The following is a 24,171-nucleotide window of genomic DNA, read 5'->3' as shown; positions in this document are numbered from 1 at the left end:
AATGCAGAGGGAGAATGGTCTTACACCTAGAGAGTTAAAGCGCCAACAGGCTATCTTTCGTTCATTACAAATTTAGAGTTATAAATTCTTTAAGAGATTATAAAATGTTTAAGTAGCCTGTAGAAGTTTTATATATTTGGCTCAAGGCTTTCCTTGAAACTCACTAACTGGAAGGGGTGGGGGGTGGAAACTGGCATTATAAGGAAGAAGGCGTTGCCAGCTCAAATTGCTTCTTAAAATTGAAACAAGGTTTTAGTTTGTTTTATTTTCCAGTTATAGTTACCATTCAAACATAGACTATATAATGGAACAGTTCCTTATGTTTTCCTAATACATAAAACATCTTTCTAGAGATTTATAAGTTTAAAGTCTTCATGTAAATTTGATTTTTTCCCTAATTTTTCTGTTACTGCCATCTGAAATACTTGTTAAAGTGCAGACTCATAAACACAATCCCCAAGAGATTATCTTTCTTTCATTTAAAAATCATTTACCTGTTTTTAAAGTCACCCAGAAGAAATACGTTTTACTTACTTTTTCTTTGAAGTTCCTTGAAGTTGGACAAAAGCCCCAGAGAAGTAATTTTAGAAACGCTCTAGATAACACCCTGTGTCTGGCCATGCATATCCTATAAAAGGATAAATGAATCATGCAAATACATTCCATTAGTGACCTTGTTATAAATTCCATTTTTACCACATTCATGAGAAAGTCCTAATTTTCAAATGCCTTAAGATGGATGCTACCCTCAAAACTGCACCCAGAAAGCACACACGAGACTAATAATCTTATATATACAGGGTTTATTTGGTTCAACCAAGGGTTTTCTATGTCTATTTTCAGTGTATCAAGTGCAAAAAGAAATTTGTACAGCAGCCAAAACCCCTTTTCAGCAATGCTCACTTTCTCAACAAAGTTTTTTGCCAAGTTCAAGTTGCGGGGGTTTGACTGTTAGCAATATTGACGTTCACTGCTTACTTCAAAAGCTTTGTCCAGGCACTTTTTTTTTTTTTTCTAGCTTTTAGAAGAATGTGCTGTTATGAAATCTTAGAAGCTCTTTCACAAGGGGTTAAGTCGGATTTTTCCATCAGTTTGTGTTCAGATGTGAATCTGTCGAATCAGCTGGTACTGATGCCTTGGTCCTAAGCCCCGTTCTGAGATCTGCTGATTTGTCACTATTTGAATTTGCTATAGGGGTGTGTGGCCACCGTGTTGAGGTATGTAGGCTCCAGCAGAACACAACCCCAAGCTCTTCGTCTTGGCTTTTCTGTAACAGAAATGAGGCAGGATGCCTGGTTTCAGCACAGACAAGTCCTGAATATGTCACCTGGTCCCAGGTGCAGGTTCATCAACCCTATTGGATTAATCTGCATGTTGTCACATACTGTCTTGTTTTTGGCCCCTTTGGTGACATTTGAAATCAATGTAATTCATCAGTGCAACAGAATTGTGCTGCATTATCCTTGTGTTCACGTTTGATTCTTAATTGGTATGAATCTGAGAAATTATCAAGAGAATCAGAGTCAAGGCAAATAGGAACACTGCAGGATTTAACTCATTCCACACAGATAATCCATTTAGGGGATTTGGCTACCGTGTACAGATAAATAGGGACATAAAGCAAAAGAAACCTTTATCGTACTTTGATGCATTTTTGGTATATTGGTAGCAGTTGCTCTTTGATCATTAACAGATATATTTTTTTCTGATTTGTCATCAAGGCTCCTGGTGTCGATAGCTACTGGTAGTTTTTGCTTTTCCCCTATGCTAAGGTGACAAAAGCCAATATAAATAAATTCAGTTCAAATAAATTCTCAGTTCAACTGACTCAGTGCTTGAGGGGTAGCAATCTTTCAGGGCTGCAAAAATAGAGGCCAGACATAGACACCAAGGAAGGGTGAGAATGGCATTTCATAATTTCAGAAGATAAGAGGCCTAGTACTTCTCATTTTCTTCAAGGGAATAGTAGTTGTCTGTATGCTGTTAGCAACATTTGAAATAGTTAATAATTCCTATGACATTTTGCATTTTAAAAAAGTAAATAGATGTCTTTAGTTCAATTCTTGTTAGTGTAAGCATTTTCTGTAGCGACTGTGTTTGTGTATTCTGTGTGTATTTCTATGCTAAATCCAGTTATATGACCAGAAAAAGGGCAAAAATGGGTTTGTTGTAAAGTAATAGACATAGGGAGCCCAAGTCCTCTAGCTGTTTAAGGCACATGCATAGGAAAATAAGTATTTTTCCAAAAATTAATAAAACAGGGAAAAATTAAGAAATAGGTCGATAAATAAATAAAATCAATACCAAGTGTTAGTGTCCTCAAAGGATTTTGCTGGATAATATGCTACATTCCATTATATTTGTTCTTAGAACATGAGCTACTTCCAGAAGGTCCTTTTCCCTCTCGTTTTTAATAGGCACCAGATTCTTAAACTTTAGGTGAGAATGTGGTATATGTCAATGGTAATGATTTGAAGGCATTTACTGATTAATTTTATCATCATGGAAGTGTTAAGTGAGAATTCACATTCATCTGAGATAAAAGAATGCAGACACTCCTGTCTGCCCATGTAAAATTTCCTAAGTGTATTTGCTTTCTCTCTACTTCACTGAGCAAACTTAATCTCAAATTTAAACTCGTATTATGGTTGTGCCTATCTTTAAAAGAACTTTTAAAAACAAAAACATCTAAATCTTTGAAGCCGCTCATTTAAAGTACAGCTTGCTACGTAAAAAAGCAATCTGTATCAGAGTATGATTAAGCTACACAAGTCCTGTAAATACAGTAAATGTCAGTAATTTGGACCGATTTGAGTAGTCTGAATTCAGGACAAATTTTAATTGCAGAGTCCTTTGAAAAACATCCAATCATATTATTTTCAAGTAACTATACAGAAAGGAAGCAAACATATACATTCTTTCTGTATAGGAGATTTTAGGAAAATTGCTATAAAGGACATATGTGGGATTTGTAACTAGACTGTCTATATTTATAGATATGTTAAATGATGGAGAGTTTTCACAAAATGCTAGTTTTAGGAGTTTCCCCAATTTCTCCTTTATAGATTTGTTTACTCAGAAAACGCATTCCAAGGTGGGAGGGGAGGTATACAAGTAATACTAAGTGCCTGACAAATGATTGCAGTATCAAAATTCATGCAAGATTCTGTCCAGTAAACAGGCTCTTAGGAAAGGCTGTTCTCCAGAAGGTCCTTATTAATTCAAAATGATAACCCAAGAGATGAAACAATAAGTTATGTGGTACCAGTGCCTGCAACATCTGCACTGCAGTATAAAATGACTGCTAAAAAGTCAAAATTGTCATTCCGAAGGTAATATGTAAAAAGAATGGTGACTGTGAAAGAATTGGCTAAACACAATTACTTGCAGTAGAAAATAAGTATAAATTAATTCTAAAACAATATGTAAATATGTTTCTGGTCTTTTAGCAAGCAATTACTATACGTAGTGTTGTGTTAGGTAAATAATGCTTGTCCTTTTGCTGTAACATTATATCATTTATTTATTTATTCACTCATTTAACAAATATTTTTTGAGCCCTGACCACATGTCCAGGCATTGATGGAAAATTTAAAATAAACAAACAAGGAAACAAATATCACCCCTCCAAAAAAAAAAAACAAAAAACCACATTCCTGCTGTAAATTAGGATAAAAGAAGATAAGCAAGTGATTATAATACAATGTTATACACCTACAGGAGACGTTCATTTATTTATTCACGTAACAAATATTTTATTGAGCTCCTACTGTGTGACAAGTACTGGTCTAGGTATTGGGCATGCAGTGGTCATCAGGACTCTGCCTTCGTGGACCTCCCATGAAATATCAAAAAATTTGATCTTTAAATGAAGACCTGAAGCACTAGGATGTGTTTAGATAGCATATTGCAAATCACATTCTGGGCAGAAGAAAAATCCTGTGCACAGAACGGTGGTATTACTGCTCAGACATAAAGAGGAGAATGTGGATGAGATATTCTGTGCAGCTGGAGTGTGAAGAAGGAGGTTAGAGCCACAGAGTGAGCCATCGTGATAAATTGAAGTGGGGTAGCCAGTAGGGACCAGCGATGGCTGTTAAGCCTGCAAACAACAGGATTTATTTTAATTTTTGTGCAGATGACTTTCTCACCTATGGGGTCGATGTGTTGGAGGAACTGAGGAGATCAGTTAGAAAGGTGTTAACAGTAGTCAGCTATGTGACCCAGCAATCCCACTCCTGGGCATATATCTGGAGAAAAACATGGTTCGAAAGGATACATGCACCCCAGTATTCATTGCACAGCTGTTTGCAATAGCCAAGACATGGAAGCAACCTAAATGTCCATCGACAGAGGAGTGGATAAAGAAGATGTGGTACATCTATACAATGGAATATTACCCAGCCGTTAGATAGAATGAAATAATTCCATTTGCAGCAACGTGTATGGACCCAGAGATTATCATACTAAGTGAAGTAAGCCAGACAAAGACGAATATCATATGATATCACTTATATGCAGAATCTAAAAAAGAAAAAAAACGTTACAAATGAATTTATTTACAAAACAGAAACAGACTCTTAGAGAACGAATTTATGGTTACCGGGGGGAGGGGTGGAGGGGAGGAATATATTGGGAGTTTGGGATTGACATGTACACACTGCTGTATTTAAAATAAAATGCCTTTCCATGGAAAAAAAATAGTCGACTGAGACATGGTGGATGCCTGAACTGTGGCAGCAGCAATAACAGCCATGACCCGTCCCTATGTACTATCCCTAAGTGCCATGTACTTATAATCTGGTGAGTCAATAATGCCTGAAATTCTCATTTTCTACATGCTATACCTTTGGTCACTTTGTTTTAATACTTTTGAATCATTTAGATAAACTTTCATTGATAATATGTTTTTAATTAAAAAAACATAAGTATAAAATATATGAATTATTACTAAATATCAAAATTCGAGCAGCCATAAAAAGCAATATGACTGCCCAGTATCTTTTAATCCCTGTGTGCAAGTTCCCCCTTAGCTATCATCTTTTTAAAAATGTTTTAGAACATTTTATGTATTATCGGGCATATGAACTTTAGAATAATTCCATCAAGTTCCAAAAACAATCTCATTGGAATTTTTATTAGACTCATGAAACCTAAAATTAATTTGCTTAGATGATATCTTCAAAATATTCAACCTTATTTTCTAGAAATTTGGCATATTCTTCCAATTATTAAAGTGTTCTCTTAAAGTAGAGTTTTATAGTTTTTCCCCTACAGGCCTCTGAAGAAAGCTTATCTTAGATATTTTAGGATTATGGTCGCTATTGTGAGATGGGTCTTACAGATTCCTGCTGAAATAGAAGATAGCTGTTGATGTTTGTGTATTATATAACCAACGAATTTACTAAATTATCTTATTAATTCTAAAAGCTTTTACTTGATTTGATGGGTGATGGTGAGGTTCTAGCAACTTTATGTCTATAGTTTTCAAAAGTTATATGACTAGTTTCTGTTTCATATCATGATGGGCATCTTTATTTATTACCTAATTTTAATACAATCTCAGGTGTTCATCACACTTCTGGTATTTTCACTGTTAGCAATGAGACTGGTTATTGGTTTTCACTGTAGATTCTTAGCAATAAAATATCACAGTAAAAGATTTCTGAATGTTGATCCAGACTTCCATATCTGAGATAAATCCTACTTAGTCATGATGGAGAGCTATTTTTCCTCAAGTATTTAGTCTTTTTCTTTAAGGCTGAACTTTGAATATCTTGTCTTCATTTGTTAAATTTTCTCTGAATCTTTAGTTTAGTTGAATATTTTCATTCTCAAAGGCTAAAATATTCTGTATTATTTCTTTAAATAAGAGAACAATCCCTAATTATTATTTTCACAAGCACTCTTTTAATCTCAGAACTTGCAGTAAAGTACAGTAGTGATATCAAATTATTTCCCTTTTTATATTGGCAAATATAGTTATACAGATCATGTTCTCATTCTGATATAGAACTTTGTAAAATTTCTTAATGACATTTACTTTAATGTGTTTATTTTAATTCTTGAGTTTTGCTTTGTAGAATTAAGCTTCTAATTCAGTTATTTTTCAAAGCAGAATAGTAAGGGGTAGTGTAGGTCTTGGGCTCACTAGATTATCTGATTTTCAAGTCCTGGTTCTGCCTCTTACAAGCTGTGTGACTTTAGAAAACTTACTTAACTGTTCTGGGCTCAGCTTCCTTATATGAAACGGGAATAAGATACTATGTATAAGGTTATTGTGAGTGAAATAAATTAATACATATGAGGTTGATTGAACAGTACCTTGTTATTGTAAGTGTGGTTAATTTTATAACTTTCCCTTCAAAACCTAGGCATGTCAAATCTTATGAAACATCTGAAATAGCCTGCAACAACCATACTATCCTCCTTTCACCCCCTTTTCTCACCTAGAATTATTCTCTTAACCAGCTATTCCCTAAGAGTACCTTGTACTGAAATTCCTTTTTCTTTCACTTGTTCATCCAGCCTCTTTCTTTCACTTGTTCATTCTTTCTACTATACTTCAAATATGTTTAGTTTCAAAACTAAGGGTCAAACAATATGGTCAAATGCAAGATTTGACAATGGCTAGGAGACTGGAAATGAGATAACCTAAGGCCCTATTTGTCTCTCCTGCAGGGTTATTCAAATGGGAGAAATTAAGAACTGGAACCAGTAAGAGAGAAAACTGGGAGGAATACAAGGAGCAAAACAAAACAGAACAAACATCGGCTTCTGTTTATTCTTACTCCCCAGTTTCTCATTGTGGGCAGAGGCGAGAGCAAACGAGACATCTGTTTCACATCCTTATTGTCTACTTCCCCTTCTTATTCTTTCAGTTAACTTCCAGTGGACACTTTAGCACCCAGACTTTCATAGGCTCTCAGGGGTGTCTCAAGAGACTCAGAGAGCTATATGCAAGGCATTTGCTATCTGCAAAACAGTGGCCTAACTATCTGGAATGGCTCTGTAAAAATTCTAGAGCACAGGGCCTTCATAGAATCTTCTTTTACAAAATGGCACTTTAATATTTCTAATTTAATTAGGTGGTAAAGGTTACTGTGGTTTTGGTACCTTCATTTTTTAATGGACTATTTTGGGAAAATCTTCTTCATTTGCCTTATTTTCTTAATTAATGGCTATGGAAAAAGCTTTCAGGGTGACCTTACAATACAAATAATACCTAACACTGGAGAATGTTTACCAGGCCAGGCACTGTTCTGTGTGTTTTACACAAAGCAATTCATTCAATCTTCGCAGCAACTCAGTGAAGTAGGTACTATTTTCATCCCCACTTCATATATTAACAAACAGACACAGAAAGATTAAATAATTTCTCCAAGGGGGAAAAAAAGCTAGTAATTGGCAGCACCAAGTTCAAAGGCAAGCTTGATGCCATTGAAAACCATGATTAGAGAAGAGAGAGAGGAAACAGACATGCAGAAAGAAGCAGACATCCTCAGGACCAGACCGAAATTGTCCTTGGATTGTTTGAGACACTCAGATATGATAAATCTCTCTGCCCCGCCTTCTTTTTTTAAACTTGTAGGAAGTCTGACCTATGTTCTTATTACTGGCAGCTAAAAGTCCAAGCTAATACACAAGTCATAGAAAAAACATGAAATGCTTTTATGAGTGTAATTTTTTTTCTAATAATCAATTCCAGAATAAGCTCTTTGATATTTGTTATAAAACACTACATATAAACACAGAGTAATTATTGTTTGCTTTTTATACTGAAATATTGTAACTCAATCTTGGTCTTTAAGAGGAGGTTGGGAATTTTAGTCAGCCCTGCTTTTCCTGACTTTCTCCCTGAAAACTGTAAAGGTAACATACAGTGGTATATAAATACTAGCATAACAGCACAGTCTAAAGCCTTTAGAATTAAGCCAATTATATATGTTTAGTAATTATGGAAACTTCCGCTAGAGAAAAATGATGTAGTGGAAATGGAACCTTGTTCATTGTAAAGAAAACTGTTCATGTAAAAAAATACTGTGCTTGGCATCAAATATTTCTCTTTGATGTTTGATGTTGATCTTTCTCCTTAAAAGTAAAAGCTGACTTTAACATGCAGATTTTTTCTACTATCTAGATCATTCACCTGGTTCCCTATACTTTTGAAGCAGCACCCAAAGTAGCCTTTCTATTGAAATAAGCTGGATGGGCATGAATAAATATTCTATTTATCAGCATATTTTGGGAAAGGAGATGAAGCAAAGATTGACTCTGAGCCGTCTGAATAGGCTTAACGAAAAAGCAGTTTCCTCATATTTCTAGTTCTGGTTTGAAATTGATTAATCTCAAATAGGTGCTCCTGATGAAAGCTAGTAAGACTGTGAAAGTCATGAAGAAAACTACTTTTTGGCCTTAGAATCTAAAGGGGTGAATATCTTCATGGCCAGTCCATCAAACAGCAAACCTCCATTCAACACCGTATCCATACTACCTAGCAGAGTAGCTGAAACATTACAGATGCTTAATAAATATTAGTTGTATGAGAAATTCAAGTATTTACAACATGTCTGCCCTTTATTTTATGTACTATTACAATGAGGTCCTCTTCAGCATGGTGTGTCTTGGGCGGCTTCAATACCTGTTTTGAATTTGCATAGACACTTAGTCTACAAAGCATTCAGGGAACAACCTATGTTTTATTTTTATCCATATACCAACATCAGGGTAAACACTCAGAATATTTGAGATGATATTTTTAGTGCAGCAGGTACTAAAAAATTCTCCAATTTTGAGTACAATCTTAGTTCCATTGTTAAGTGAGATTGTGAAAAATTTGTTCATTATCACCAGGCATCAATTAAGGAGAAATCAGCAAGAAAAAGAACTGGATATTTTAACTTTTTATTTTGGAAAAATGTTATATTTATAGCAAAATTGTAAAGATAGTACACAGAGTTCCCATATGCCCTTCATCCAGCTTCCCCTAATGTGGTTACATTTTACATAACCACACTGTGTTTGTTGAAAGTAAGAATTTACCATTAATACAATATTATTGACTAAACTGCAGACTTTACTCAGATTTCACCATTTTTCCACTGAAGTCCACTGTTTATCTAGGATTTAACCCAAATCCAAGGTAGCACATTGCATCTAGTCTTTGTATCTTCTTGAGCTCCTACAATATGTGACAGTTTCTCAGTCTTTCCTTTATTTTTTTATGATCTTGATTTTTGATGAGTAATGATCAGGTGTTTTGTATAATTTCCCTCAATCTGTTTGATCAATTTCATGACTAAACTGGAATTGTGGGGTTTAGGGTAGAATAACACAGAGGTGAGGTGCTTTTCTCATTGCATCATATCAAGGGATGTATGATATCGACATGACTTAACACTAGTGAGGTTAACCTTGACCACTTAATTAAAGCGGTGTCTTCCATGTTTCTCCACCCTCAAGTTACTATTTTTTCCATTTTTATCTTTTGGGAACAAGTCACTAAGTCCAGTCCACATTCAAGAGGATTGGAATTAGGCTCCACTTTCTACAGGCAGGGAATATATGCTATTTGGGATTCCTCTGTAAGGATCATTTATTCTTTCTCTTCCATATATTTTTACATTAATGTGGACTCATCGATATTTGTTTCATTCTTTGGGTAATAGTAATTCAATACCGTGGTTATTTATTTTGTTGCTCAAATTGTTCCACCTCTGCCCATTGGAAACTTGGGTGGATTCCTGTGTCTTTTGAATCCACCTTTTAATTTTTTTTCCACGTCCTTAATTCTTGGAGTTGTAAGCTGCTCCAGGAACATCTTGTACTTTCCCTACCTTAGTTCTAGGATCAGTCATTTCCCAAGGAGCACTGGTTCCTTTTACTGGAGACTAGTATTTAGAAACCAAGATCTGGGTATAGATGTGCTCCTGGGATATCACTGCTTCTAAATTCTATTGGTGAACAGAACTAAAAAATATAAGTGTGTGTGTATATATATATATATATATATATATATGTGTGTGTGTGTGTTTATATATATATATACATACACATATATATATATAGTAACCCATGTACACACACACACACATATATATATATATTTGTTTTTATATCTATCTATTTGTATGCATGTTTAAATAAACATAAGTTCCTACAGGTATCTCTGACTCTAATTCATTCCAGGTTCCCCCCTTGTTTATTTGTAACTTTTTTGACTGTCTGTAAGAAACATGGCTCCCCTTAAAAGCAATTTATTTAGTTATTCAATGCTAGTATGCATATAAAGTTGTTTCAGAATTACTAATTTGTACCCTGTGAGAAGGAAATTTACCAACCAGAGCACAATGTTTATGTATAGTTCTTTTTGTCTTTATCCTTTCAGTATTCAGTCAAAACACCATTTTTCCAAGTTGCTTGTATCAGGGGACTCTGGATAATTTAAGGCAAAATTAATTGAAAAGATAGGTAGAATATGAAATGACATAGATTCAGGTAAAGAACTGAAGAAATGCCAAACTCTCAGGGGTATAAATGAGAGTTGAAGTAAACCGCCAGTCTGACCAGGCTAATATATATGTATTGGTCTTTCGGTGACATCTCTCTCTCCTTCCTTTCTTCAACAGGCTTATAATAGGTGACATCATAAGATTACTTTCCATTTTGTAGTTCTCTTGCTATTTGAAGATCTCATTTGAGAAGAAAAGACAGAGAGATGAAGAGAAAGGTAAGATTTTTATAGGGCCTGATAATACAGTACTCCTAAAAATTGTTATTTGCTCTTTTTTTAATTCTTTTAAAATTGCATACTATCATTGTAAATATATTTGAATAAGTTTCAGCAACATCTAGCTATTACCATTTCTTAGGCCATAGGGGGTTCCCTGTACCTACTTAGGTTCTTGCTCTGGTCCTTCTTATTACAGCAAGAAAATGGCCAGATTTAGTATAGTTTAAAAGATCAAAAGAGGGAAGACAGCAGAAGCAATAAGAACTACAATTCTGCAGCCTGTGGAAGGAAAACCACATTCACAGAAAGATAAACAAAATGAAAAGGCATAGACCTATGTATCAGATGAATGAACAAGATAAAACCCCAGAAAAACAACTAAATGAAGTGGAGATAGGCAACCTTCCAGGAAAAGAATTCAGAATAATGATAGTGAAGATGATCCAGGACCTCGGAAAAAGAATGGAGGCAAAGATCGAGAAGACGCAACAAATGTTTAACAAAGACCTAGAAGAATTAAAGAACAAGCAAACAGAGATGAAGAATACAATAACTGAAATGAAAAATACACTAGAAGGAATCAATAGCAGAATAACTGAGGCAGAAGAATGGATAAGTGACTTGGAAGACAGAATGGTGGAATTCACTACCATGGAACAGAATAAAGAAAAAAGAATGAAGACAGCCTAAGAGGCTTCTGGGACAACATTAAACGCAACAACAGTTGCATTATAGGGGTCCCAGAAGGAGAAGAGAGAGAGAAAGGACCTGAGAAAATATTTGAAGAGATTATAGTTGAAAATTTCCCTAATGTGGGAAAGGAAATAGCTACCCAAATTCAGGAAACACAGAGAGTCCCAGGCAGGATAAACCCAAGGAGAAACACACTGAGACACATAGTAATCAAATGGACAAAAATTAAAGACAAAGAAAAATTATTAAAAGCAACCAGGGAAAAATGACAAATAACAAAGTTTCTGATTTCTCAGCAGAAACTCTACAAGCCAGAAGAGAGTGGCATGATATTTTTAAAGTGATGAAAGGAAGGAACCTACAACCAAGATTGCTCTACCTGGCAAGGATCACATTCAGATTTGACAGAGGAATCAAAAGCTTTACAGACAAGCAAAAGCTAAGAGAATTCAGTACCACCAAACCAGCTCTACCACAAATGCTAAAGGAACTTCTCTAAGTGGGAAACACAAGAGAAGAAAAGGACCTACAAAAACAAATCCAAAACAATTAAGAAAATGGTAATAGGAACATACATGTCAATAATTACCTTAAATGTGATTGGATTAAATGCTTCAACCAAAAGACACAAGCTTGCTGAATGGATACAAAAACAAGACCCATATATCTGCTGTCTACAAGAGACCCACTTCACACCTAGGGACACATACAAACTGAAACTGAGGAGATAGAAAAAGATGTTCCAAATGGAAATCAAAAGAAAGCTGGAGTAGCAATACTCATATCAGATCAAATAGACTTTAAAATAAAGAATGCTACAAGAGACAAGGAAGGACACTACATAATAATCAAGGGATCAATCCAAGAAGAACATATAACAATTATAAACATATATGCACCCAACATAGGAGCACCTCAATACATAAGGCAAATGCTAACAGCTCTAAAAGTGGAAATGGACAGTAACACAATAATAGTGGGGACTTTAACACCTCACACCAATGGACAGAACATCCAGACAGAAAATTAATAAGGAAACACAAGCTTTAAATGACACAATAGACCAGATAGATTTCATTGATATTTATAGGACATTCCATGCGAAAACAGCAGACTACACTTTCTTCTCAAGTGCACACGGAACATTCTCCAGCATAGATCACATCTTGGGTCACAAATCAAGCCTCAGTAAATTTAAGAAAACTGAAACCATGTGAAGCATCTTATCTGACCACAACGCTATGAAATCACAAATCAGTTACAGGGAAAAAACCGTAAAAAACACAAACATATGGAGGCGAAACAATACGTTACTAATTAACCAAGACATCACTGAAGAAATCAAAGAGGAAATCAAAAAATATCGAGAGACAAATGACAATGAAAACACGATGATCCAAAACCTATGGGATGCAGCAAAAGCAGTCCTAAGAGGGAAATTTATAGAAATACAATCCTACCTCAAGAAATAAGAAAAAGCTCAAATAAATAATCTAACCTTACACCTAAAGGAACTAGAGAAAGAAAAACAAACAAAACCTAAAGTTAGTAGAAGGAAAGAAATCATAATGTTCAGAGCAGTAATAAATGAAATAGAAACAAAGGAAACAATAGCAAAGACCAATAAAATTAAAAGCTGGTTGTTTGAGAAGGTAAATAAAATTGATAAACCTTTAGCCAGACTCATCAAGAAAAAGAGGGAGAGGACTCAAATCAATAAAATTAGAAATGAAAAAGGAGTGACAACGGACACCGCAGAAATACAAAGCATCATAAGAGACTACTACAAGCAACTCTATGCCAATAAAATGGACAACCTGGAAGAAATGGACACATTCTTAGAAATGTATAACCTTCCAAGACTGAACCAGGAAGAAATAGAAAATATGAACAGACCAATCACAAGTAATGCAATTGAAACTGTGATTAAAAATCTTCCAACAAAAAAAAGTCCTGGACCAGACAGCTTCACAGGTGAATTTTATCAAACATTTAGAGAAGAGCTAACATCCATCCTTCTCAAACTTTTCCAAAAAGTTGCAGAGGAAGGAACACTCCCAAACTCATTCTATGAGGCCACATCACCCTGATACCAAAACCAGACAGAGATACTACAGAAAAAGAAAATTACAGACCAATATTACTGATGAATATAGATGCAAAAATCCTCAACAAAATACTAGCAAACAGAATCCAACAACACATTAAAAGGATCATACACCATGATCAAGTGGCATTTATTTCAGGGATGCAAGGATTCTTCAATATACGGAAATCAATCAGTGTGATATACCATACTAATAAATTGAAGAATAAAAACCATATGATCATCTCAATAGATGAAAAAACAGCTTTTTAAAATTTAACACTCATTTATGATAAAAACTCTCCAGAAAGTGGACAGAGAGGGAACTTACCTCAATATCATAAAGGCCATATATGACAAAACCACATCTTTCTCAATGGTGAAAAACTGAAAGCATTTCCTCTAAGGTCAGGAACAAGTCAAGGATGTCCACTCTTGCCACTGTTATTCAACATAGTATTGGTAGTCCTAGCCATGACATTCAGAGGAGAAAAAGAAATAAAAGGAATACAAATTGGAAAAGAAGTAAAACTCACTGTTAGCAGATGACATGATACTATACATAGATAATCCTGAAGATGCCCCCAGAAAACTACTAGAGCTAATCAATGAATTTGGTAAAGTTGCAGGATACAAAATTAATGCACAGAAATCTCTGGCATTTCTATACACTAACAATGAAAGATCAGATAGAGAAATTAAGGAAACAATCCTATTTACCATTACAACAAAAAGAATAAAATACCTATGAATAAACATACCTAAGTAGGTAAAATACCTACCTGTACTCAGAAAACTATAATACCCTGATGAAAGAAATCAAAGATGACAGAAACAAATGGAGAGATATACCATGTTCTAGGATTGTAAGAATCAATATTGTGAAAATGACTATACTACCCAAAGCAATCTACAGATCCAATGAAATCCCTATCAAATTACCGATGGCATTTTTTACAGAACTAGAACAAAAAATCTTAAAATTTGTATGGAGACACAAAAGAACCCGAATAGCCAAAGCAATCTTGAGGGAAAAAAACAGAGCTGGAGGAATCAGGCTCCCTGACTTCACACTATACTAGAAAGCTACAGTGATCAAGACAATATGGTACTGGCACAGAGACAGAAATACAGATCAGTGGAACAGAATAGAAAGCCCAGAGATAAACCCACGCACCTATGGTCAACTAATCTGTGACAAAGGAGGCAAGGATATACAATGGAGAAAAGACAGTCTCTTCAATAAGCGGTGCTGAGATAATTGGACAGCTACACATAAAAGAATGAAATTAGAACACTCCCTAACACCATACACAAAAATACACTCCAAATGGATTAAAGACCTAAATGTAAGACCAGACACTATAAAACTCTTAGAGGAAAACATAGGAAGAACACTCTTTGACATAAATCACAGCAAGATCTTTTTTGACCCACCTCCTAGATTAATGGAATAAAAACAAAAATAAACAAATGGGACCTAATGAAATTTAAAACTTTTTCACAGCAAAGTAAACTATAAACAAGACAAAAAGACAATCCTCAGAATGGGAGGAAATGTTTGCCAATGAATCAACGACAAAGGATTAAGCTCCAAAATATATAAACAGCCCATGCAGCTCAATATTAAGAAGCAAACAACCCAATCAAAACATGGGCAGGGACTTCCCTGGTGGCGCAGTGGTTGAGAATCCGCCTGCCGATGCAGGGGACACGGGTTCGTGCCCCGGTCCGGGAAGATCCCACATGCCGCGGAGCGGCTGCGCCCGTGAGCCATGGCCGCTGAGCCTGCGCGTCCGGAGCCTGTGCTCCGCGACGGGAGAGGCCACAACAGTGAGAGGCCTGCATACCGCAAAAAAAAAAAAAAAAAAAGGCAGAAGACCGAAATAGACATTTCTCCAAAGAAGACATACAGATGGCCAAGAAGCACATGAAAAGCTGCTCAACATCATTAATCATTAGAGAAATGCAAATCAAAACTACAGTGAGCTATCACCTCACACAGGTTAGAATGGGCATCATCAGAACATCTACAAACAACAAATGCTGGAGAGCGTGTGGAGAAAAGGGAACCCTCTTGCACTGTTGGTGGGAATGTAAATTGATACAGCCACTATGGAGAACAGTATAGAGGTTCCTTAAAAAACTAAAAATAGAATTACTATATGACCCAGCAATCCCACTACTGGGCATATACCCAGAGAAAACCATAATTCAAAAAGACACATGCACCCCAATGTTCATTGCAGCTCTATTTACCATAGCCAGGTCATGGAAGCAACCTAAATGCTCAACAACAGATGAATGGATAAAGAAGATGTGGTACATATATACAATGGGATATTAGCCATAAAAAGGAATGAAATGGGATCATTTGTAGAGACGTGGATGGACCTAGAGACTGTCATACAGAGTGAAGTTAAGTCAGAAAGAGAAAAACAAATATCGTATATTAACGCATATATATGGAATCTAGAAAAGTGGTACAGATGAACCGGTTTGCAAGGCAGAAATAGAGACACAGATGTAGAGAACAAAAGTATGGACACCAAGGTGTAAAAGCGGGCAGGGGGTTGGTTGCGGTGGGATGAATTGGGAGTTGGAATTGACATATATACACTAATATGTATAAAATGGATAACTAATAAGAACCTGCTGTATAAAAAATAAATAAATTAAATTAAATTAAAAATTTTAAGAAGATCATATATAGCACCTTCTACATGAAGGGTCAGTAAAGACACTGATTATATTTAGTAATAACTTCAATATCATTTTCCCCAGAGACCAATTTAATAGTGTACTTCTCTCTTGTGATTTTATGACTTAATAGTTGGAAGAATTGTTTCAGTTTAGATGTGTCACTAAAGTATAGATTGTTGACTAGCTATGAAAATTTTTTTTAAAAAACTCGTGATGTGATTTAAGATGTTTAAAATTATACTCAATTTGAAAGCAGCAATTATATTTGCATTTTTATTTCAAAATATTGATAATTTAGAAAAATCAAGTCCTGTATCAAGTGTCATGAATCCAGTATTATTGTGATTGCTGTTTGGAGTGGAGCAATCTTGTGGCCCTGAAAGAGCCTATAAGAAACATCAGCTAAATTTTAGAATAGATTTTAGAGCCATTTTAAACCATGCTTGGAAATTCCTATAGGAATATCCCCTTTCTCATCAAAAATGTCTATCAAACTCATTTTTTGTGTGTGTCTCTAGGTTAAAGTAATGTAGTCCAATAGATACAAGCCAGGGGAAATGTTATAGCATTTCTTGTTGATGTACATGAAACTATCCTAGTTCAATTTTAATGCTCTACTAGCAGATATTGTTTTTGTAGAACAAGGAAGATAACTGATTAATACTTAACAGACTTCATTTTTATTAACTAAGGTCAAGTTTGGATATATCCAAATCCATATTCAAAGCAATTGATCGAAGATATCTGACAAAACTTCAACAGATTAAGACAACCACAACAGCACTGATAATTTATGTTGTCTGTAATTAAATACAATCCCTTGAATCTCTCGGAGGCATGCAATGGAATGGCATGTGCTTGGATTTCAAGTTCTAAACAGTAAACAGAGATGAGGGACTAGCCAGGATAAATTCATCAGAATTAGATTTGGCTGGCCATGGTCAAATGTGTTCAATATATCAACTCTTACTGTAACATCAGCAGATAACTCTATAGCCACAGAAAACGCTGCATTTGCAAGGATGGAGGAGGAAAAAACAATTGATGTCGACCTGCCAATTTTCTCACTCTACAAACATATACATAGGAGAACAGATGATTCGACCGATTGAGGAATACATGCCTCTCATATCATTCAACCAAATGCAGTAACTTTTCTAGATTCTTTGAAAAGAATCTGGGTGAGTCTGGCCTTACTTTCTCAACCAGATTTTGGTTTAACCACTGATAGAAGTGAGGGATATGAAAAGGAAGGGAAAGGAAATTGTTTAGCCATGTGTCAGGTACTAGGCTAGGTCCTTTATAGATTATTAAAACAATAACTCCTCCCACCTACACTGTAATGCAGGTATTTAAACTCCCATCGGAGAGATGAAAAACAGACTGAAGTTGAAAATGGAAACATACAACCCATAAATGCTGGGATGGGTGCCCTAATACAATATCAGACTATCTCCAAAGTCTTTGCTCTATAGACACTATCATGTTTTTGGGAAAATATATTTTGTTTACATTAATTGAGGAAAGAACTCTTCTGGGCTTCCCTGGTGGCGCAGTGGTTGGGAGTCCGCCTGCCGATGCAGGGGACACGGGTTCGTGCCCAGGTCCGGGAAGATCCCACATGCTGTGGAGCTGCTGGGCCCCTGAGCCATGGCTGCTGAGCCTGCGTGTCCGGAGCCTGCGCATCCGGAGCCTGTGCTCCGCAGCGGGAGAGGCCACAGCAGTGAGAGGTCCGCGTACCGCAAAAAACAAAAAAAAACAAAAAAAAAAAAAAAAAAAGGAAGGATCTCTTCCACCAAAAGATATTAAATGATTTATGTTAAAGTCCAAGAGGAATGATTCTTTCCAAGTACTCTCTGGTTTGGATTTTACCAGTAAGTATTAAATGCAGCCTCCAATTCATGGTTTTTATAACAAACGACATAATTAGATTATCTCTTCATGGACAATCTATGTAAATATCCTTTTTCAGTTCTTTATTGATCGCATCAAAAAGACCAGCATGGTTTGAATTTTGGAAAACAGTCAGCAAGTGGGCTTGCCACTTATGACACACAAAATTAATTTGATGAGGTGCAGAAGTTATGGTTTTATGTCTACCAATTACACACCTGCCTGAAAATGTAAAAACCAAGTAACAAACAAGATCACATCACATAAACATACTGATTTTATTTATAACAATGTCTAAAATAAAATTCACTTAATCAATAAATATTTATTGAGTGGCTAATACTGCATTATTCTATACCCTGAAAACCAAATACATTCCTTGATCTTACAGAACAGTTACTCTATTTTAGGGAGACAGCAACTAAACATATAAGTAATGTAATATCAGACAGTGGTTTGAAAGAAATAAAGCAAAATAGAAGATAGAATGACTATAGGGTGTTCTTATAAGGCCATTGGTCAGTCTCCCTCTTCAAGAAGTTGATTTTTGGCAAATACTCTAAAAAAGTGATGGGGTAATCATGTCCATATCTGGAGGAAGAGAATACCAGGCAGAGAGAATGACAGGTGCAAATGCCCCAGGGGAGTCTGCTTTGTTTGTGTCAAAGGCACAGCAAATGCAACTGGAACAGAGTGAGTAAGAAGGAATGTTGTAGGAGATGAATTTGTCGTGGGATGGGAAACTATGGCAAGGTTCTGAGTGGGAAAATCACTTAATCTGAGATATATTTTTAAAAATTACACTCCGACTAGTCGAAAACAGTCAGGAGGAGGACACGTGGGGAAACCAGCCAGGAAACTGTTGGAATCGTCAAAGGTTTTACAAAAACTTCCACCTGCCCCCACTGAAACACTCATCATGTGGAAACTAGTATTTTAAATCATCCAAATCCTTTCTTAACAGTATGTAAAATTTTGAAATTCCTTAGGTTTTTTTTGTTTTATTTTTAAATCTCTGTAGATTTTACTCAGAACAGGGAAGAATTTATTAAAGAGCTTAAAGTGAGGTTTCACAATGAATTTTCAAAGTACTTGCTCACCAAGTGCTCTGAGGACAGTGGCATTTATTTATACATGTTAAAGAATGAAGTGAGAGAGTGGCATGGACATACGTGCACTACCAAATGTAAAATAGATAGCTAGTGGGAAGCAGCCGCATAGCACAGGGAGATCAGCTGGGTGCTTTGTGACCACCTAGAGGGGTGGGATAGGGAGGGTGGGAGGGAGACACAAGAGGGAGGAGATATGGGGATGTATGTATATGTATAGCTGATTCACTTTGTTATACAGCAGAAACTAACACACCATTGTAAAGCAATGATACTCCAATAAAGATTTGAATAATAAAAAAAAAAGAACCTTGTCAAGAAATAACACTACAAAGGGAGATGTAGCATTTTTGAGAGCTTGGGAGCGTGGCCTTTGCCTCTAGGAAGCCAAGGAGCTCTCATTCTCTTCTTGGTAAACTTCAGTTTGTACATCCCTCCCAGGGCTGTTGCTGGCAAGGGTTTCTCCTAGGTCCCTAATGTCCAGATGTAAAGTGATGTGACTCCCGCCCTCCTGGGGCGTTCACTGAGTCGTCAGGTTTGAGAGGGTAGCTGCTGAACTACAGGTGCTTGTATACATCCTAGTGAATTCAAGGGGCTGCTGGCTCTGAATGCCACTTCTCATTATGCCTCTAACACTCTCAAGGCAGATGAGGGCATGTGTTCTTTCGAGAAAACAGAAGGATCCCTGCCCAGAAAGAGTTGGCTTTGAGTGCAGAAATCACCAGAGTGACCCAGGAGGACTCTAGATTGGACACCCCTCCCTCTTCAGTATTGTTGAGATAAGGATAAACATCTGGTTGGTAGAGAGAGTGAGGTGATGAGAAGGGAGATGTTGTTGAACCATCACCAAGTCCAGATTTGCCCGTTTGGGTTGAAATTCTGTGACCCTGAGCTAGCAGGTCAATAAAAATCAAACCAACACATGATAGATGAATAACAACAAATAAATACAAAATACAACTTGTGGCATGGTATATCTATGTAGGAAACAGAATTTCAGTGTCCCATGCATGCCACAAGGGAATTGAAGAGAGCCTAGGAAGGTTAGTTCAGATATTACAACTACCTACCTAACCATATCTCTGAGTGTGCTTTAATATTCTTCCTCCTGCCTGAACTCTAGCTGGTGAAGAGGCAGCACATGAGGCCATCTCCTGCTGGTGTCACACATTCACAACAGACCAATGTCCTCCTTCCCACTCTCCCCCACCCCTGCTGTGCTCCTCTAAACATAGCTACTGGAGGCATAATTAGGTGATCCAGTCAGAAATGTCTCATCCCTGACTCTCTTTTCCCCTTTACCTTCTTCTCCCATAATCTCCCTAATCCAGAGGGATGGAATTTTCTCTTACTTCTCTTGTCACCTCCATGGTAGTTCTACCCTCTTGACTAGAGAGTCATTGTTATGCTTTCATGACAGTGAGGAAAGAGCTTTGCTTATCAATAAGCAGACCTATCAGTACTGTACCTGTAATCAACCTCTCTCATTTCTTCCAGTTTCCATAGGTTAGTGACTATAAAGTGATGATTCTGCCTCACACTCCCAATTTTGGTTGTGGTCTATTTGATCTAATATTTGTGTTAATAGACTCTGGGTACTAATTCTGGAGTAGGACGTTGTTTCAATAGAATAGGAAACAGAAAAGAAACAGCACACAAAAGAATAAAGATTAACTTGCTTGCATGTGTGTCTTGCTATTTCAGTAGAAAACTACAACTGGTAGAACGCCAGAGCTCAGAAGGTCACCTAAATGTATGCTAGCTAGGCCAATGCTGTGAAGTAAATATTTAGTAAGTGTGTCAATCAATAGTAATCTTTTGTACCATATTTTTCTTTCATGAGATACCATGGCTGGCTAGAGTTCGACTGATTTTATGCCTGAAAAAGAGTAATTGGGATATTTATGAATCTTGGCGGCGGAAAGGGCAGCGGATGAGAATTTGGTACTGAATTGTAACATAATCTCACTTTGAAAGACTGCATTTTTATTTGGGTATTCCCCAAATGCAAATGAAGCTAGTTTTCAGACCCCTAGTTCTCAACTCCTGAAGAGGGATGGGGTGAGGTAGGGTTGAAGGTCAGGGAGAAACGCACGAGGGAAAAAATATTGAATTTGAGGAAGCTCAATAAATTCCACTGCTTTCGGCCCACACAGCTTTTCCACCAATTGATACATGAGGCCAAAAATTAACTTCCTCCTGATAAAGGTGACATGAGAGAATGTGACTTAGCTCCTGATAGCATTAGGTTCTTACCATCCACCCTGCCCCTGATGACGCATGGTGTCCAGCTGGCAGACCACACATCTCGGAGGATCCCAGCTCTCTATTGGCAGGCTGGCTTCCAGGAAAAAGCACAGAAAGCCTCCAAGTGCTGTTTCTTCGTCTAAAGGTACAGCTTCGGTTAAGTTCCTTCTCCTCTACTGGAATTCCCTTCACATGAAAGGAAATATTAGAAGACTGGAAAATTGCTCCCCACCCCCAATAACTACACTGTTGTTAGTGATTTTGCCCTTGTTGTAGAAACGTCTACCTTAACACCAAAGTTCACCCAGGGACCTAACCCCATGAAGATCACATCATATCAGAAAAGGAAAAAAAAAAAAAAGGCCAGCGGGTAACAGGTGAAAAGACAGAGAAAGAAGGTGGCTAAGACAAAGACAGATAAAGTGCTACAGTTGGATTCAGAGACATCTGTTTTTCTTTTGTATTTCTAATGATTAGCATGACCTCTGGTCATTATGAACTCATGATTCTAAGGAAGAAAATGAACGTTGAAAAGAAAAATGAAGAAGAAAATAAATTTTTTTGACACCTTGATTATATTTCTTGAAATGTATTCCTCTGGAGAAGCTGGGATGCTATTCTGGCAATACTTGCTTTCTTTGAGGACATTGCAAGAATAAATCCTATTAAATGTAATCAAAATGTGAGGAGATTTCTTCTTGCCAAAATGATTGAGGTGTGACGTGTTCTGATAACCAGCTGTTGGGAACAGACTCAGTTTTCCTAAAACGGTGGTCCACAAACACCAGGAATTCTTTTCAGCATTCTTCAAGTATTTAAAAGTCTACCAATATACACATTCCAATATTTTATTTAGAAAATGGATTGATGTAGCGGTCATTCATTATACAAACTCTCATAGTCATAGCCTTGATCTTTTTTTTTTTAATTAATTAATTTTATTTTTGGCTGCGTTGGGTCTTCGTTGCTGCACGCAGGCTTTCTCTAGTTGCCATGAACGGGGGCCACTCTTCGCTGCGGTGCGCAGGCTTCTCATTGCGGTAGTTTCTCTTATTGCGGAGCACAGGATTTAGGTGCATGGGCTTCAGTAGATGTGGCTTATGGGTTCTACAGCACAGGCTCAGTAGTTGTGGCTCACGGGCCCAGTTGCTCCACGGCATGCGGGATCTTCCCGGACCAGTGCTCGAACCCGTGTCCCCTGCATTGGCAGGCGGATTCTTAACCACTGCGCCACCAGGGAAGCCTAGCCTTGATCTTCATGCAGTTCAATACAAGAAAACTACAGACTTTTTGGTTGTTCCTATATTTTTAATAAAAGGGAAGTTAAAAAATGGACTTATGCCATTATCTTGAACACATTTTAGAAAGTCTGGAGAGTACAGTGTTAATATTGAAACCATAAATAGAACCAATGAAGCATAATAGCCCATATGCTTTGGTTTCTTAATTGGAGATGGATTAACTTACCACTTAAAATGACATTTCCTAGTTTTAGGTTTTTGTTTAAAGTTAGATTTACATGGAAATATATTATTCAACACAAATTGTGAATAAGAAGAATTCTAGTAATTATAAAAAAAATCAATAACAAATTCCATTGGAAATCAAACTAATAATTTCTAGAGGATGAGTAACAGATTGAAATTGGAGTTTGGTTTAGGGGATATGTTGAAGAGGAATAAAACAGAACTGACGTGTAAAGGTGATTTTATGGCTCATCTTTATGGCGTGACCCTTGGTTCACTGCTATTGATCAGGTGAAATTAAACTCAGAGCAAGGGATTTGCTCCTCTACAGTAACAGACACAATAAGAACGGACACAATGCATCTATTTTCATTAATGAAAATAGATGAAATTACTTAATACTATTTCTTTCATCTTATTTTACTGGGAGCAAGCTCTACATGAGACAGCCAAATGATGGCTTTACAAAGTTTCAGAAAACTGCTATTGCTTACAGCCTGGAAATTCCTAGCAAACCTAATACTATCAAAGGATGTAACTCTGAACACATAATTGCACAGCTCTCTTTTCAAGACTTTGTAATGCATTTCCTAAATGGATATCATTTGGCAATAGCTCTACATTTTTGACAAACCAAAAGGGGTTACAATTATAGGTTTGTTCCTAAGAATTCCACACAAAAACTGAAAATTCAGAATCCAACTTAAGGCAGTAGAATAATTTCAACCATCATTTTTTCCCCATTTTTCAAACCAAATACATTGTGTGGCTCAAAACTGTATAATAGTGGTGTTTTAAAGCTTACTCAAATCGCCACAAAAACCTTTGAATAGATACATAGTTCCAAATAGCCTTTATAAACTATGACAGAAATGGAGTTCATTTTTTTTATTGGTAATGAATACTTGGTACGGAGTTGGTTAAAAAAGTTGTAGAGACCACCCTACTTAAATAAGTCATCCATCCTGCTTTTTTCTATCTGTTCCTTTCCATTATTACATTTATCACACATTGTAATTATACGTATATTTGTTTGCATATATGCTGATTTTCTGTCTTCACCACTAGATTGTAACTTATGTGCTCCATGAGACCAGATACCAAGACTATTTAATCACCAGTATGTGCTCAACACCTATGCCTGTCACTGTGTTAGGTGCTGAATAAGTATTTGTTAAGTAGATTAACTACAAGCATTCATAAGTATTTAATTGTGATAGACTTAAATTGGATTATATAAAC

The sequence above is a fragment of the Monodon monoceros genome, unplaced genomic scaffold, assembly GCF_005190385.1.
Source record: "Monodon monoceros isolate NGI ecotype Baffin Bay Population unplaced genomic scaffold, NGI_Narwhal_1 Super_Scaffold_15, whole genome shotgun sequence".
In the NCBI taxonomy this organism is placed as follows: domain Eukaryota; kingdom Metazoa; phylum Chordata; class Mammalia; order Artiodactyla; family Monodontidae; genus Monodon; species Monodon monoceros.
This window is presented reverse-complemented; position numbering follows the sequence as displayed.